This window comes from Palaemon carinicauda, chromosome 30, assembly GCF_036898095.1.
Source record: "Palaemon carinicauda isolate YSFRI2023 chromosome 30, ASM3689809v2, whole genome shotgun sequence".
Classification (NCBI taxonomy): Eukaryota; Metazoa; Arthropoda; class Malacostraca; order Decapoda; family Palaemonidae; genus Palaemon; species Palaemon carinicauda.
The window spans coordinates 93680433-93695745 of NC_090754.1; the positions used below are offsets into that span (position 1 = coordinate 93680433).

At 38.6% G+C, this 15313-nt stretch overlaps 1 protein-coding gene across 2 annotated transcripts in view; it reads right to left on the reverse strand.

Annotated features, from left to right (window-relative positions):
• LOC137623356 (uncharacterized) overlaps positions 1–15313 on the reverse strand; it is a 547933-nt gene that overhangs the window by 217994 nt on the left and 314626 nt on the right. Inside the window, exons 7-8 of one of the 2 annotated variants that reach the window (XM_068354184.1) lie at positions 12986–13122; positions 4578–4714 (exon numbers count right to left, since the gene is read on the reverse strand). The gene's annotated coding sequence lies outside the window, so the exon portion shown is untranslated. Of the gene's footprint in view, positions 1–731; positions 863–4577; positions 4715–12985; positions 13123–15313 lie in introns of those variants that run through there. The other variant, XM_068354185.1, reaches the window with a different exon arrangement.

Genomic DNA, 15313 nt, shown 5'->3' on the forward strand with positions numbered 1-15313 from the left:
GATAATTCCAAATAAAGGCCTTTATATCAATGAAACCACAAGATTTTACTAATTCTTTCCTCTAACCCTTGAAGAATAATTCTTTCATACCCTGATGAGATATTTTTAACTTGAGATTGAGAAAGACATAGGGAGAATGGGCATGCTAGTCCTAAACCCTTCTTCCCAAGCCCACCCACAGTGAAGGCCTAAATCAGTGGTTCCCAAACTGGGGGGCGCGCCCCACTAGGGGGGCGTGAGGATGATACAAGGGGGGCGTGAAGTCATCAGCTCGAAATTACTTGTTTAATAGAATAATGAAATCATTAAAAGAACAAATATCTGTCATTACATACATGCATCCATCTCACTAAATTTGACCAGAAATTTTGCCTTAGTCTCTTAAGTATTTCCAAATATTATATGCCATGTTTTCAAATTATCTATTCTTAAAATTGCAACTCAGTTTTGCCAATTTGCTAATGTTCTAACTTTTTTTTTCGGTCACTTTGAACCAAATGTTTCGCTTTTAGTTACTGGAATGTACTATTATTTGTTGGAGTGGCTTTCATTATTAAAATGTAATACAAACAGAAATCTGTTTTCCTTTACAATGCTAGGAAATAAATGTAAGAATCATTTCATATAAAAAAAGAGAGGAGTGGGGGGGCGTACGGGTCTACTGGAAGCAAAAAGGGGGCGTCAGGTAAGATAGTTTGGGAACCACTGGTCTAAATGAATATGATACTCACTATACACGGTAATGGGTGGAGAGGTTTTCTAGCCTTTGCATGGCAGCAGATCCAATCCCAGAGAGATGTGTGGTTGGGCGTCACGTGGGGGGTTGGACTTGCCAGGCTGCTGTTCTATCGCTCATCTTCATATGATGCTGGAATTGAAACAAAACACCATTAGCCTTTATAAGGGAATAAATTGGAATTTCACTCTAAAGAAAACAATATATGAATATGCAACAGATCTCACTGTAAAATAGCTTAACCCTTTTACCCCCAAAGGACGTACTGGTACGTTTCACAAAACCCATCCCTTTACCCCCATGGACGTACCGGTACGTCCTTGCTAAAAAATGCTATAAAAATTATTTTTTTCATATTTCTGATAATTTTTTGAAAAAAATCAGGCATTTTCCAAGAGAATGAGACCAACCTGACCTCTCTATGACAAAAATTAAGGCTGTTAGAGCAATTTAAAAAAAAATATACTGCAAAATGTGCTGGGAAAAAAATAACCCCCTGGGGGTTAAGGGTTGGAAATTTCCAAAGAGCCTGGGGGTAAAAGGGATAAAATGTTTGACAAAGAATACCTAAAAGTTATAAGATGGAACAAATATGCAGGGAGAAAAATAGAATTAAATTTATGGAAAAAAATCTGTCAAAGAGAAAAAAACAGAAAACTATAAATTACTACTAACACCAGGACCTTATTTGGAACACCTTATTTATATTCTATTAAAGATGTATTCTCAACTTTTTTTTCTATTATATACAGTAGCTGAAGTAGTTTACTTTCAATTGACAAACAATTTTTAATATTTTGCAAAATTATCACACAAACAATAGATGAAAAAAAAAATGGAAATTTCTGGACTTTAAGAGTATTCAATGGTGCTGTGAAGGGAGTAGAAATCTATCAGGCTGTTCAAGGAGTTGAGGATAGACAATCAGACTACATTGATAATTCCAAATAAAGGCCTTTATATCAATGAAACCACAGATTTTACTAATTCTTTCCTCTAACCCTTGAAGAATAATTAATTCTTTCATACCCTGACGAGATATTTTTAACTTGAGATTGAGAAAGACATAGGGAGAATGGGCATGCTAGTCCTAAACCCTTCTTCCCAAGCCCACCCACAGTGAAGGTCTAAATCAGTGGTTCCCAAACTGGGGGGCGCGCCCCACTAGGGGGGCGTGAGGACGATACAAGGGGGGCGTGAAGTCATCTGCTCGAAATTACTTGTTTAATAGAATAATGAAATCATTAAAAGAACAAATATCTGTCATTACATACATGCATCCATCTCACTAAATTTGACAAAAAAATCGTTCCTTAGTCTCATAAATATTTCCAATTATTATATGCCATGTTTTCAAATTATCTATTCTTAAAATTGCAACTCAGTTTTGCCAATTTGCTAATGTTCAAACTTTTTTTCGCTCACTTTGAACCAAATGTTTCGTTTTTAGTTACTGGAATGTACTATTATTTGTTTGAGTGGCTTTCATTATTAAAATGTAATACAAACAGAAATCTGTTTTCCTGTACAATGCTAAGAAATAAATGTAAGAATCATTTCATATAAAAAAAAAGAGAGGAGTGGGGGCGTACGGGTCTACTGGAAGCAAAAAGGGGGCGTCAGGTAAGATAGTTTGGGAACCACTGGTCTAAATGAATATGATACTCACTATACACGGTAATGGGTGGAGAGGTTTTCCAGCCTTTGCATGGCAGCAGGTCCAATCCCAGATAGATGTGTGGTTGGGCGTCACGTGAGGGGTTGGACTTGCCCGGCTGCTGTTCTAGCGCTCATCTTCATATGATGCTGGAATTGAAACAAAACACCATTAGCCTTTATAAGGGAATAAATCGGAATTTCACTCTAAAGAAAACAATATATGAATATGCAACAAATCTCACTGTGAAAATAGCTTAACCCTTTTACCCCCAAAGGACGTACTGGTACGTTTCACAAAACCCATCCCTTTAAACCCATGGACGTACCGGTACGTCCTTGCTAAAAAATGCTATAAAAATTATTTTTTTCATATTTCTGATAATTTTTTGAAAAAATTCAGGCATTTTCCAAGAGAATGAGACCAACCTAACCTCTCTATGACAAAAATTAAGGCTGTTAGAGCAATTTAAAAAAAATATACTGCAAAATGTGCTGGGAAAAAAAAAACCCCCTGGGGGTTAAGGGTTGGAAATTTCCAAAGAGCCTGGGGGTAAAAGGGTTAAAATGTTTGACAAAGAATACCTAAAAGTTATAAGATGGAAAAAATATGCAGGGAGGAAGATAGAATTAAATTTATGGAAAAAATCTGACAAAGAGAAAAAAACAGAAAACTATAAATTACTACTAGCACCAGGACCTTATTTGGAACACCTTACTTAAATTCTATTAAAGATGTATTCTCAACTTTTTTTCTATAATATACAGTAGCTGAAGTAGTTTACTTTCAATTGACAAACAATTTTGAATATTTTGCAAAATTATCACACAAACAATAGAGGGAAAAAAAAGGGATTTTGACGAAGGAAAAATCTATTTCTGGGCGAGAGACCCGTGTCGCCCAGTGAAATGCTCCTTAAGCACCATTTCTAAGGTATATAACTGCTATATATTACCAGAGAAAAAATTGCATGGGAATGCCAGGTTGAACCCAGCTCGCTCACCTGTATAAGGTGTCGATATAATACTGGGGCGCGATAAATCACAACCAGAGGCCTCGCACCATTTAGATATCTCCTGTCAAAATCCCCGAACAGCGAGGTGCCGTTCAACCTCATACTGCTACAAGTCCACCCACGCCAGTGACGACACTCCTTTATTAGCACGCAGTTTAATAACCGTTTTTTGTCTGGTGTGTGTATTTCGCTGGTTTTTCTCTGGTTTTACCTCAAGATGTCCGACTCCACTGTCACTACATCTAAGTTAAGTACCAGATCTATGAGTTTTGAGATTTTGGAGGGGGCCTTGCCCTTTTTTGTTTATATTATTCAGCTTATTATTCACGACCTTGCTGAATGGAAATTTCTGGACTTTAGTAGTATTCAATGGTGCTGTGAAGGGAGTAGAAATCTATAAGGCTGTTCAAGGAGTTGAGGATAGACACTCAGACTACATTGATAACTCCAAATAAAGGCCTTTATATCAATGAAACCACAGATTTTACTAATTCTTTCCTCTAAGCCTTGAAGAATAATTCTTTCATACCCTGATGAGATATTTTTAACTTGAGATTGAGAAAGACATAGGGAGAATGGGCATGCTAGTCCTAAACCCTTCTTCCCAAGCCCACCCACAGTGAAGGTCTAAATCAGTGGTTCCCAAACTGGGGGGCGCGCCCCACTAGGGGGGCGTGAGGACGATACAAGGGGGGCGTGAAGTCATCTGCTCGAAATTACTTGTTTAATAGAATAATGAAATCATTAAAAGAACAAATATCTGTCATTACATACATGCATCCATCTCACTAAATTTGACCAGAAATTTTGCCTTAGTCTCATAAGTATTTCCAAATATTATATGCCATGTTTTCAAATTATCTATTCTTAAAATTGCAACTCAATTTTGCCAATTTGCTAATGATCAAACTTTTTTCGCTCACTTTGAACCAAATGTTTCGTTTTTAGTTACTGGAATGTACTATTATTTGTTTGAGTGGCTTTCATTATTAAAATGTAATACAAACAGAAATCTGTTTTCCTTTACAATGCTAGGAAATAAATGTAAGAATCATTTCATATAAAAAAAAGAGAGGAGTGGGGGGGGTGTACGGGTATACTGGAAGCAAAAAGGGGGCGTCAGGTAAGATAGTTTGGGAACCACTGGTCTAAATGAATATGATACTCACTATACACGGTAATGGGTGGAGAGGTTTTCTGGCCTTTGCATGGCAGCAGGTCCAATCCCAGATAGATGTGTGGTTGGGCGTCACGTGGGGGGTTGGACTTGCCAGGCTGCTGTTCTAGCGCTCATCTTCATATGATGCTGGAATTGAAACAAAACACCATTAGCCTTTATAAGGAAATAAATTGGAATTTCACTCTAAAGAAAACAATAAATGAATATGCAACAGATCTCACTGTGAAAATAGCTTAACCCTTTTACCCCCAAAGGACGTACTGGTACGTTTCAGAAAACCCATCCCTTTACCCCCATGGACGTACCGGTACGTCCTTGCTAAAAAATGCTATAAAAATTATTTTTTTCATATTTCTGATAATTTTTTGAAAAAATTCAGGCATTTTCCAAGAGAATGAGACCAACCTGACCCCTCTATGACAAAAATTAAGGCTGTTAGAGCAATTTGAAAAAAAATATACTGCAAAATGTGCTGGGAAAAAAATAACCCCTTGGAGGTTAAGGGTTGGAAATTTCCAAAGAGCCTGGGGGTAAAAGGGTTAAAGACATATCAGGCAAATCGTTTATGGTGTTGATTAACCGATGTTACGTAGAATACAAACCGATCTACTCAATAATACATTTCTCAAAGAAGGGCAGGACTAGGCCCTTTAGAGGCCCAAAGCACTTGAAATTTTGGTGCTCCATACAAGTGTACAGTAATTAAAAATATTCACATAACGAGCAACACAATTTTATTAAACAAAATCAAACAAAACTAACAGTAACAAAGAAATTTTTTTTCATTTTTTATACTTTCACTTACGTTTGAAAAGTTCCCCCTGCTTTTTATAACCTCGAAGTCTTTTAACCCTTTTACCCCTAACGGATGTACTGGTACGTTTCACAAAACTCATCCCTTTACCCCCATGGACGTACTGGTACGTCCTTGCAAAAAACTGCTATTTACATTTTTTTTTGCATATTTTTGATAATTTTTTGAGAAACTTCAGCCATTTTCCAAGAGAATGAGACCAACCTGACCTCTCTAAGACGAAAATTAAGGCTGTTAGAGCAATTTAAAAAAAATATACTGCAAAATGTGCTTGAAAAAAAATAACCCCTGGGGGTTAAGGGTTGGAAAGTTCCAAATAGCCAGGAGGTAAAAGGGTTAACAGATCCTCAAAACTGATCCAACGTAACACATCTGCTTTTATATTCAAAAGAGATAAAGCATCCAGTTGTTCTGATGGGATTTTTAATGCTTCAAATGAGAAAATGAGCTTTCAGCTGAAAAGTTTGTGACCACTGATGTTAAAAATATACGAAAGCCAATGTCTACATTTGGAAACGCACACTCAGTATTATCTTCTAGCTATCAGCTGTGTTCGAAGGAATGAGAAGCAGGAACGCACAGGGGCACTCGAAGGTGATAGGATGTGTAACAGCTCGTTATTTATCCTTCCCCTTTGTGGACTAGACCGGGTATGGTCTGTTTGGGATGCAGATATCTATGGTTATCTTAGGATACGTCCCTGATTATACGCGATATCTTCGGATAGTCGTTTCCGGTTGGTGCCAGAAGGAACTTCCATCAGGACGACAGGGCTCGAGCCCAAAAATAGATTTTCCCTACGTCAAAATCCCTTTGATAAAGTTCAGCATGACGGAATCTTGTTTCTACATTTTTTGTTTAACTGAATTTAATAGCGCACATATGAATGAAACAGCTGAAGCTCAGCTGAGAAACTACTGTTGAAATCCTCTGCATAAGCATCAATACACTTTTGATAGTACTGAGAATGCTAGATGAAGTGACATTATGTGGTAGTAGTACATCAATTAGAAAAGTTTGGTTATATGTCTTTATATCTCTCTTTCTGGGCTCCGACCCGTGTCGCCCAGTGAAATGCTCCTATAGCACCATTTCTAAGGTATATAACTGCTATATATTACCAGAGAAAAAATTGCATGGGAATGCCAGGTTGAACCCAGCTCGCTCACCTGTATAAGGTGTCGATATAATACTGGGGCGCGATAAATCACAACCAGAGGCCTCGCACCATTTAGATGTCTCCTGTCAAAATCCCCGAACAGCGAGGCGCCGTTCAACCTCGTACTACTACTAACCAACCCACGCCAGTGACGTCACTCCTAATATAGCACGCAGTTTGTTAACAATACTTTGTGTTGTGTGTAAATTCGAGTTTCAAATATGCTGTGGCCTAATTGGCAACGTCTCTGCCTGGTGTTTGCCCATCGGGGGATCGAGTCCCGCTCAGTCTCGTTAGTGCCATTAGTGTCTGCAACCTTACCATCCTTGTGAGCTAAGATTGGGGGGTTTGGGGAAGCCTATAGGTCAATCTGGGTTTGGGTGAGCCTATAGGTCAATCTGCTGAGTCATCAGCAGCCACTGCCTGGCCTTCCCTGGTCCTAGCTTGGGTGGAGAGGAGGCTTGGGCGCTGATCATATACGGTCAGTCTCTAGGGCATCATCCTGATTGCTAGGGCAATGTCACTGTCCCTTGCCTCTGCCATTCATGAGCCACCTTTAAACCTTTAAACTGTGTAATATGTGGTTATTTGTCTCTGGCATTCAAATATACATCAGGCGCATCTTTTTTATGAGTGTGCCAGTTTTAGCTGCCTTGTAAGCAACATCTGGTGGCATTTCCATAGCAGTTGCTTCATAACATTCAAATTCATCAAGTGAAATGCACAGCTGGGTCCCTAGTGGAATGATCTTCCTAATCGGGTGGTTGAATCAGTAGAACTTCAAAAGTTCAAAGTTGGAGCAAATGCTTTTTTGTTGACCAGGCGGACATGAGTCTTTCTATAGTTTATTTATGACATATTTGTTTTTGATGTTGTTAATAGTTTATATATGACATGTCTGTTTTGACGTTGTTACTTATTTTAGAATGATTTATTGTTAATTTGTTCTCTTCATTTATTTATTTCCTTATTTCCTTTCCTCACTGGGCTATTTTTCCTTGTTGGAGCCCCTGGGCTTATAGCATCTTGCTTTTCCAACTAGGGTTGTAGCTTGGATAGTAATAATAATAATAATAATAATAATAGTAATAATAATAATAATAATAAACTTTAAATTCTCAACAAAGGCTTCCTTTGATACTTTATAGCTTAATTCAATGTGCTACCAATATTGCTGCAATTTTTCCAGGCATGAAAATCAGAATGTCACTTGATGGTAGGAGACGAGACGTCCTGGTACTAAAACGTCCACATTCGTTAAATCAAGGGAATTATCAGTTAACCCTTTTACCCCCAATGGACGTACTGGTACGTTTCACAAAACTCATCACTTTACCCCCATGGACGTACTGGTACGTTTCACAAAACTCATCACTTTACCCCCAATGGACGTACTGGTACGTTTCACAAAACTCATCACTTTGCCCCCATGGACGTACCGGTATGTCCTTGAAAAACAGCCATTTACATTTTATTGCATATTTTTTATAACTTTATGAGAAACTTCAGGCATTTTCCAAAATAATGAGACCAACCTGATCTCTCTATGATGAAAATTAAGGCTGTTAGAGCATTTTAAAAAATATATATTGCAAAATGTGATTGAAAAAAAAAATGCCTGGGGGTTAAGGGTTGGAAAGTTCCAAATAGCCTGGGGGTAAAAGGGTTAACAGAAAACCTGTATACTTTTCCAATAAAATACTGAAAGATACCTGCACATTTCCATATAAAATGCCTGCCTACATGTTTTGCCATTCTGATAACTAATAAGTTACTAATGCATAATATAATGAATACATTCCAACGATAATCACTGCATTATTAATGATTTCATATTAAGTCATTGAAATAAAACTATAAAAATCAGTCGAAAGTACAAATGAAGAACCTAATAACATTGGCTTTCATCATAGGGCTCAATACTACACAGTATAGCCTCATAAGGCACAATACTACATAGTATAACCACCATAAGGAACAATACTACAGTATAGCCACCATAGGGCTCAATACTACACAGTATAGCCACCATAAGGCACAATATACAAGGCACAATACTACAGTATAGCCACCATAAGGCACAATACTACAGTATAGCCACCATAAGGCACGATACTACACAGTATAGCCACCATAAGACACAATACTACACAGTATGGCCTACTTAATGCACAATATTGCACATTATAGCCACCATACGAGACAATACTGCACACACTGGCCATCATATGTAGGGTGACCATTCATTTGAGATGTGAAAGGGGGACCAGTATAACTAACGAGTAAATATATGCTACTATAATCCTAATATATATTGATATATAAATACACAGATGTAAAGTGTTTATTGTTTAAATAGGAAATATTTATTTGAATATTGTTACTATTCCTAAAATATTTTATTTTTCCTTATTTCCTTTCCTCACTGGGATATTTTCCCTGTTGGGGCCCCTGGGCTTATAGCATCCTGCTTTTCCAACTAGGGCTGTAGCTTAGCATTTAATAATAATAATAATAATAACTCTATCAAGACACTTACCCCAATTCAGGGGGTAGCTTAACATAAAAAAAAAAGGGGGGAGGGGACTTTTCTTCTCTTAGCTCCGCCCAACCTGACGAGGGATTCAGCCGACTTTGGATGGTACTGCACCACAAATGAAACTTCACATGCGGAATCCCCTACTGCTGCTACCTCAGCTGTCACCAAGGCGACTGGAGGAAGGAGCAAGGAATGGCCTATCGGAACTGCGTCATAATAGCTTAACCCATTTACCCCCAGGCTATTTGGAAATTTCCAACCCTTAACCCCCAAGGGGTTATTTTTTTCCCATCACATTTTGCAGTATACTTTTTTTAAATTGCTTTAACAGGCTTAATTTTTGTCATAGAAAGGTCAGGTTGGTCTCATTCTCTTGGAAAATGCCTGAATTTTCTCAAAAAATTATGAAAAATATGAAAAAAAAAAATTGATAGCATTTTTTTGCAAGGACGTACCGGTACGTCCATGGGGGTAAAGGGATGGCTTTTGTGAAACGTACCAGTACGTCCTTTGGGGGTAAAAGGGTTAACCCTCATTATTATTTCTAGCACACACTTTTGCTTCTCTCACATCTAATCCTCCTATCATATATAGCTTTCTTCACTCCATCCATCCACCCATACCTTGGGCTCCCTCTTTTAAAACTCCCATCAACTCGTGCATTCATCCCCTTCTTAGCAATGGCTATTTTCCATTCTCTACATGGCCAACCTCCTTAATACAATCTTATCCACTAAAGCTGTTATTAATTTCTTATTATTATTATTACTAGCTAAGCTACAACCCTAGTTAGAAAAGCAAGATGCTATAAGCCCAACAGGGAAAAATAGCCCAGTGAGGAACATAAACAAGAAAAAATTAAATATTTTAAACAGTAACATTAAAATAAATATTTCTTATGTAAACTATAAAAAATTTAACAAAACAAGAGGAAAAGAAATTACATAGAATAGTGTGCCCGAGTGTATCCTCAATCAAGAGAACTCTAACTCAAGACAGTGGAAGACCATGGTACAGAGGCTATGGCACTACCCAAGACTAGAGAACAATGGTTTGATTTTGAAGTGTTCTTCTCCTAGAAGAGCTGCTTGCCATAGCTAAATAATCCCTTCTACCCTTACCAAGAGGAAAGTAGCCACTGAACAATTACAATGCAGTAGTTAACCCCTTGGGTGAGGAAGAATTGTTTGGTAATCTCAGTGTTGTCAGGTGTATGAGAACAGAGGAGAATCTGTAAAGAATATGCCAGACTATTCGGTGTATGTGTGGGCAAAGAAATGGTGAACAGTAACCAGAGAGAACGATCCAATATAGTACTGTTTGGCCAGTCCAAGGACCCCCATAACTCTCTAGCGGTAGTGTCTCAACAGGTGACAGGTGCCCTGGCTAACCTACTACCTATAAAACAATAAAAGTGAAGATGTCATTATAAAAAGTTAACCCTTTTACCCCCAGGCTCTTTGGAAATTTCCAACCCTTTTTTTTTCCCAGCACATTTTGCAGTATATCTTTTTTAAATTGCTCTAACAGCCTTAATTTTTATCATAGAGAGGTCAGGTTGGTCTCATTCTCTTAGAAAATGCCTAAATTTTCTCAAAAAATTACCAAAAATATGGAAAAAAAAAAATTTTATAGCATTTTTTTGCAAGGACGTACCGGTACGTCCATGGGGATAAAGGGATGGGTTTTGTGAAACGTACCTGTACGTCCTTTGGGGGTAAAAGGGTTAATGGCTTTCAGATGACCTGCTTCTGAAATAAATCTGAAAATACCGCTAGCAAAGTATGACACGTCTATGAATTTTGGCAAAGATGAACCTGTCATCTTTATCCTGAGCCTCAAATAGATAATGCATATGTTTCCTTTGAAGAGGGGCATTCCATCAACAAATGCCTCACTGTCAAGGGTACCAAAAACTCATTGCAATATGGCTGGTATTTGCAACAATATAGGATTACTTAACCCTTTTACCCCCAAAGGACGTACTGGTACGTTTCACAAAAGACATCCCTTTACCTCCATGGACGTACCGGTACGTCCTTGCAAAAAAATGCTATAAAAATTTTTTTTTTTTCATATTTTTGATAATTTTTTTAAAAATTCAGGCATTTTCCAAGAGAATGAGACCAACCTGACCTCTCTATGACAAAAATTAAGGCTGTTAGAGCAATTTAAAAAAAATATACTGAAAAAGGTGCTGGGAAAAAAATAACCCCCTGGGGGTTAAGGGTTGGAAATTTCCAAAGAGCCTGGGGGTAAAAGGGTTAAAATGTTTGACAAAGAATACCTAAAAGTTATAAGATGGAAAAAATATGCAGGGAGGAAAATAGAATTAAATTTATGGAAAAAATCTGACAAAGAGAAAAAAACAGAAAACTATAAATTACTACTAGCACCAGGACCTTATTTGCAACACCTTACTTAAATTCTATTAAAGATGTATTCTCAACTTTTTTTCTATAATATACAGTAGCTGAAGTAGTTTACTTTCAATTGACAAAATTTTGAATATTTTGCAAAAGTATCACACAAACAATAGAGGGAAAAAAAAAGGGATTTTGACGAAGGAAAAATCTATTTCTGGGCGAGAGACCTGTGTCCCCCAGTGAAATGCTCCTTAAGCACCATTTCTAAGGTATATAACTGCTATATATTACCAGAGAAAAAATTGCATGGGAATGCCAGGTTGAACCCAGCTCGCTCACCTGTATAAGGTGTCGATATAATACTGGGGCGCGATAAATCACAACCAGAGGCCTCGCACCATTTAGATATCTCCTGTCAAAATCCCCGAACAGCGAGGTGCCGTTCAACCTCGTACTGCTACTAGTCAACCCACGCCAGTGACGACACTCCTTTATTAGCACGCAGTTTAATAACCGTTTTTTGTCTGGTGTGTGTATTTCGCTGGTTTTTCTCTGGTTTTACCTCAAGATGTCCGACTCCACTGTCACTACATCAAAGTTAAGTACCAGATCTATGAGTTTTGAGATTTTGGAGGGGGCCTTGCCCTTTTTTGTTTATATTATTCAGCTTATTATTCACGACCTTGCTGAATGGAAATGTCTGGACTTTAAGAGTATTCAATGGTGCTGTGAAGGGAGTAGAAATCTATCAGGCTGTTCAAGGAGTTGAGGATAGACACTCAAGACTACATTGATAATACCAAATAAAGGCCTTTATATCAATGAAACCACAAGATTTTACTAATTCTTTCCTCTAACCCTTGAAGAATAATAATTCTTTCATACCCTGATGAGATATTTTTAACTTGAGATTGAGAAAGACATAGGGAGAATGGGCATGCTAGTCCTAAACCCTTCTTCCCAAGCCCACCCACAGTGAAGGTCTAAATCAGTGGTTCCCAAACTGGGGGGCGCGCCCCACTAGGGGGGCGTGAGGACGATACAAGGGGGGCGTGAAGTCATCTCCTCGAAATTACTTGTTTAATAGAATAAAATCATTAAAAGAACAAATATCTGTCATTACATACATGCATCCATCTCACTAAATTTGACCAGAAATTGTGCCTTAGTCTCATAAGTATTTCCAAATATTATATGCCATGTTTTCAAATTATCTATTCTTAAAATTGCAACTCAGTTTTGCCAATTTGCTAATGTTCAAACTTTTTTTCGCTCACTTTGAACCAAATGTTTCGTTTTTAGTTACTGGAATGTACTATTATTTGTTTGAGTGGCTTTCATTAGTAAAATGTAATACAAACAGAAATCTGTTTTCCTTTACAATGCTAGGAAATAAATGTAAGAATCATTTCATATAAAAAAAGAGGAGTGGGGGGGCGTACGGGTCTACTGGAAGCAAAAAAGGGGCGTCAGGTAAGATAGTTTGGGAACCACTGGTCTAAATGAATATGATACTCACTATACACGGTAATGGGTGGAGAGGTTTTCTAGCCTTTGCAAGGCAGCAGGTCCAATCCCAGATAGATGTGTGGCTGGGCGTCACGTGGGGGGTTGGACTTGCCAGGCTGCTGTTCTAGCGCTCATCTTCATATGATGCTGGAATTGAAACAAAACACCATTAGCCTTTAGAAGGGAATAAATCGGAATTTCACTCTAAAGAAAACAATATATGAATATGCAACAGATCTCACTTTGAAAATAGCTTAAAGACATATCAGGCAAATGAAATGCTCCACTAGCAACATTTCTAAGGCATAGTTATTGCTGAAAATACCAGAGCAAAAAGGCTGCATGGAATCCTAGGCATAAACCTAGCTCGCTCACTCTTCAAGTGTCGGTATAGAAAACTGGGGCGTGATTGAACCACGACCATAGGTCTCTCACCAATTAGACCTCTTCCTCATCAACATCCCCCGGGAAGGAACAACGAGGTGCCGTCCTACACCCGTCTACTGCCTCCAACTACGACTATCCTTCCCCACCCCTACACCTCCCCACCCCCTTACTTCATTCCTCCACAGCACCAGCGTTGGTCAGACGTGTTTTGCTTTGCTCTGTGTTGTTTTGTGTTTTTAAAGATGTCCGACGTTTTAAAGATCCTCTATTTTTGGGTGAGATAACCATGTCGTGCTGATGGAAGTTCCCTTTGGCAGCTTCCTACCGTATGATATTTCTGCGATTGATATTACAAGAGAATTACCGTCAGGTATCACGGGGTTCCAACCCCCGGAAACGACTATCCAAAGATATCGTGTATAATCAGAGGCGTATCCTAAGATAACCATAGATATCTGCACCCCAAACAGACCTTACCTTACCCAGTCTAATCCACTAGGAGGAAGGATAAGTAAGGAGCCGTTATACATCCTATCACCTTCCAGTGCCCCTATACGTTCCTGCTTCTCATTCCTTTGAACGCAGCTGATGGCTACAGTGTAGTTGATTTTTGTGGGCACTTTTCCACAGTTTTTTTGAAGAATTTTAGTTTGGAATGGCTTCCTCTTCTTCGTCAAAGTTGAGTATTAACCTCTTTGCCTTTATTTATGCTAATTTTGGTTTCATTTCCTTTTGAGACTTAATTCTTTTTTTTTTTTAGCTTTTGGTTAGAGGAAGCCAAAGCGCTGCCATTCCTGCTAGCATGGCGTCGGGCTTAGTCACCGATGGCCTCTTATTTATCGTGTTTACTTTAATTTTATGGGTAAGTTTCACGTTAGCTAGTTTTTGTCCAGCACTTTGCTGCAGTAGAGGGGCTTGAGTGTCTCAATGATGGGCTGGGCAATGGCGGTGGGGTAGTTTATCACCCCTGACAGGCTCAACCATACCGCTAAGGCCAGTTCTGAGAGACCAGACCAAGACTGGACCCCTATAGGCCTTCTCCTTTATTTCAGATAGGCAAAGGCTAGGAGAAGGAAAACTCCAAAATCAAACCAAACCAAACCAAACAAGACCACAACAGCGGAGCTTCCCAGCGCCAGCGGAAGAGGGCAATGGCTGTCGGGCAGGCAACAAGGCGGGCCTTGACATAACAAGAACCCGGCAGTCCGATGCAACCAACATCGGAGAAGCCGCCTGTCTCATATGTCTTGAGCCGCGGTGAAAACGATGTGGGCCAAGTGTGTGTGCGTGGCCGTTGCAAAGCCACGACCACCCAAAACAATATACCCAGCTACTGGCTTTCTGTCGTTTCCTCCACCCTTCTTCTGATAGGAGGCTGATGGCTAACGACAGAACCCAATACTCGGACACGAGTGGGCGCCAACGACAATGCTAAGGATAAAAATACTGATTTATGGGATAACCCAAGTAGCCTCAAAAGATTCAACCTATTATGTCATAACTCCTAGATAAAGATACTCTACTAACCATAAACCTTTCTATATTATTATTATTATTATTATTAAATGCTAAGCTACAACCCTAGTTGGAAAAGCAGGATGCTATAAGCCCAGGGGCCCCAACAGGGAAAATAGCCCAGTGAGGAAAGGAAATAAGGAAATAAGGAAAAATAAAATATTTTAGGAATAGTAACAATATCCAAATAAATATTTCCTATTTAACCCTTTTACCCCCAAAGGACGTACTGGTATGTTTCACAAAACTCATCCCTTTACCCCCATGGACGTACCGGTACGTCCTTGCAAAAACTGCTATAAAAAAAATTTTTTTTCATATTTTTGATAATTTTTTGAGAAAATTCAGGCATTTTCCAAGAGAATGAGACCAACCTGACCTCTCTATGACAAAAATTAAGGCTGTTAGAGCAATTTAAAAAAAATATACACCAAAA